The sequence below is a fragment of the Pseudophryne corroboree genome, chromosome 10 (genome assembly GCF_028390025.1).
Source record: "Pseudophryne corroboree isolate aPseCor3 chromosome 10, aPseCor3.hap2, whole genome shotgun sequence".
Classification (NCBI taxonomy): Eukaryota; Metazoa; Chordata; class Amphibia; order Anura; family Myobatrachidae; genus Pseudophryne; species Pseudophryne corroboree.
Window position 1 is genome coordinate 352,022,428 of NC_086453.1, and position 3,599 is coordinate 352,026,026.

The 3,599-nt window shown below is 44.5% G+C and overlaps 1 long non-coding RNA gene across 1 annotated transcript in view; it reads right to left on the reverse strand.

Moving 5' to 3' along the window:
• Positions 1–609: 609 nt before the first annotated feature.
• Positions 610–3,599, reverse strand: part of LOC134965626 (uncharacterized) — a 6,110-nt gene continuing 3,120 nt past the window's right edge. Inside the window, exons 2-3 of the long non-coding RNA XR_010188471.1 lie at positions 895–977; positions 610–798 (exon numbers count right to left, since the gene is read on the reverse strand). This is a non-coding gene — a long non-coding RNA (uncharacterized LOC134965626). The remainder of the gene's footprint in view (positions 799–894; positions 978–3,599) is intronic.

The following is a 3,599-nucleotide window of genomic DNA, read 5'->3' on the forward strand; positions in this document are numbered from 1 at the left end:
ATATTCGCACTGCGACTGCGCCAAGTAATTTAACAATGAAGATAGTATTTTTACTCACGGCTTTTTCATCGCTCCGGCGATCGTAATGTGATTGACAGGAAAAGGGTGTTACTGGGCGGAAACACGGCGTTTTATGGGCGTGTGGATGAAAACGCTACCGTTTCCGGAAAAAACGCAGGAGTGGCTGGAGAAACGGGGGAGTGTCTGAGCGAACGCTGGGTGTGTTTGTGACGTCAAACCAGGAACGACAAGCACTGAACTGATCGCACAGGCAGAGTAAGGTTGAAGTTACTCAGAAACTGCAAAGTAGTTTGTATTCGCAATATTGCGATTACATCGGTCGCAATTTTAAGAAGCTAAGATACACTCCGAGTAGGCGTAGGCTTAGCGTGTGTAACTCTGCTAAATTCGCCTTGAGACCGATCAACTCGGAATGAGGGCCCTAGTACATTTTCAAAGTTGCAAAATGAAGTAGATTATCTTAGACAAAAAAAATCTGCAAATAATGGAAATAAAAGTCTGGAATCTGAACTGGACAAGTGTCCGTCTTTTTGGATGATGAAGAAAGAACCATCATACTTCATCCTGTTTCCATTTGAACACAAAACAATGGACTGCATATTACAATGCCAAACTGTTTTAGGGACGTGCAGTTTTGTTAACTTTGTTTTCTGTTCCAGACACCGCTATTGGTCATTCTGCTGTATGTGCCCTTGTATTTCCTACATTGATTCAATCTGACCTCATGTTTTTTTTTACACCCACAGAGCAATGAGTCTTGGTCCCCAAGAGCTGACCCTGCGGAAACAGAAGAGGATGGAACATTCAGTTTACAATTGCTTGCCATGACACTACCACAGCCCCAAACTTTAAGCCCACCCAGCCCAGACTTACAGATGCCAACAAGACAAGTAGGTGCTGATGCTGCCTGTGGCTTCCTCTCTTCCATGGCTTCATTCCATGACCAGCTTGTGACACTATTAGATACACAAATGAAGCACTTATCACGATAATATCATATTTGGTGAAAACATGACAGTAAATTAATGCAATTTCATGCTCTTTAATGAAAAAATGTGTTCTTTGAATCAAAATGTCAGCCATGTTAATACCAATTTGTCAGAGAGTTTTCATATTATGACCAGAATCCTAAAAGCAAACCACCGTCTTTGAGAGGCACAAACAAATTCAGATATGGCCCTTCAACAAAACTTCGTATATCTATTTGAAAGCCAAAACAATTTTCTTAGGGACATGAATGAAAATTTCAAATTCCTAGGACAGCAAATTATTTGTTACCTTCCTGAGGAATCAAGTACTGCCAGTAGTTGTGCCAACCCCACACCTGCACCAACACCATCTAGGAGTGGGGCCTGTGATCAGGGCCGGCAACAGAAATCATGGGGCCCAGTACACCAATATCTCTGCCCCCCCCCCCTCAACCTACCTCTGCCCACCCTCCTCAACCCCTCCTCCAGACATCACATACAATAAATAAATATATATATATATATATGTGTATATATATATATATGCAGCAGAATAAAGGCGGCACTCAGCAGACTTGTAGGCGGTATGAAAAAAGGTCAGCTCTATTGAACCGACATGTTTCGGGGCTATACCCCTTCCTCAGGGCCTCAAACAACCCTAGCTGAACCACAAGTGAGACATATATACATCACCAAATGACAAACAATCAAAAAGCCCTAATGTGACTCACCTGCTCGGTGGCGCCATCCTGTTCGTCCGGACACTCAGCAGCGCTCCCTCGTCGCCCCTCGGTGACGTCATCAAGCGGCGCCCGGAGTCCGTCACCTTGGCAACTCACAGGCCTCGCTCGTTCGTCATTACAGGCTGTACCACGGGTCTCACGCTGCCGGCCCGTGACGTCATACGGCGCCATGTCGCAGGGCAGTAACTAAGCAACCTGCAAAACAAAGTGGAAGAGAAAAGCAAAGCAAACAAAACGTGATACATTAAAACAAATAACTTTTACATCTCATAGCACAAAGTAGACAGATCAAAGCCTATAGGGCTGATATTGTAATGTATATAAATCGATCATTAAAACAAAGTTAATTGAAGGACAACTAGCGCTAACTGAGGACATTATGCACTATATAACTCATACCTTTGTTAATCAGATTGGATAGCAAGCATATCATAAAAAGCATATCATAAAAAGCATTGTAAGCCAAGGTTTTCATTCAAGCCACGGGGGGATAATGTACCCAACTTATGGATCCATCTGGATTCCCGTTGTAAGAGGGTACGATCCCTATCACCCCCTCTTAATGATTTAGGGACTTGATCAATCAGGATGGCTCTGATACTGGCCACCCCATGTTTGAACGCTAGACAGTGGCGGGCGAAGGGTTGGTCACTACTCCCTTTCTCAAAAGCTTTTTTTATGGCACTTCTGTGTAGCGCCATACGTTCCCGAAATTGACGGATCGTTTTGCCCACGTAGGCAAGACCACACGAGCAGGTCAACAAATACACCACGTGGGTAAAGGTGCATGTAAGACGGTGTTTTATAGCTAGCTTCTTGCCTGTGAGGGGGTGATTGAACGTGCTCCCTATCATAAGTGTATTGCAAGTGGCACATCCAAGACATCGGAAACAGCCCAATCTAGTTCTTAAAAAATGTGTTTCCTGTACACCCGTTAGGCGTGTTACATCCAATTTAACAATATGATCTCCAATGTTCCTACCCCTGGTGTAACTAGGTAGGAGCGACGTTTTAGCCAAGGACGATAGAGCTGCCTCAGACTGAATTATGGGCCACAGGGCTTTAGCCCTACCCACCATCTTCTTAGTAGCTGTCGAAAATCTATTGACCCAGGGGAGTTTGGGACTAGACTCCCTCTGTTGGCTGTGTGGGGGGTTATGTGCCTGTTCCCGAGAACCCTTCATAGCTCTAGCCTTTGCACTTTGTAATTCTCCTAAAGGGTAGCCTCTCTCCGCAAACTTAATTAGCATATTATCCATGGCTTTCATGGTTTGATCTGGGTCTGAGGTGATGCGGCGTACCCGCATGAATTGGGAATAAGGCAAACCTTTACGTAATGAGTCAGGGTGGAAGCTGCGATGGTCCAGGAGCATGTTTCTATCTGTCTTTTTCATGAAAAGGGTGGTAGACAAATGGCCCTCCCTGGCTGTAATAGTCACATCAAGATAATTGATGCTAGTATCATCAATGACATATGTAAATTGTACTGGGTGCTGCGTTAAATTATGCTCCTCCCACAATGCAATAAGATCCTCTCTAGATCCCTGCCACAATACTATCAAGTCGTCTATATACCTCTTGAAATATAGCATATGTATTCCGCATGAGGCAGGCATGGAGGCCGTTAGACTCCTCATTCAGGAAAGTGAGGCCTATTCTGGCCCTGACATACCTTTCTTTTTCTCCCTTCTGGATAAGGTTCTCAAACGTAATTACTTTGTGTTTAATGGCAAATTCATGCTTCAATTAGCGGGGTGTGCGATGGGGTCCGCAGTGGCCCCGTCGTACGCCAACGCATTTATGTACCAGGTTGAAAAGAGAATGTTCTACCTGGATCCTACCATTCAATCTCAGGTGCTATATTTCA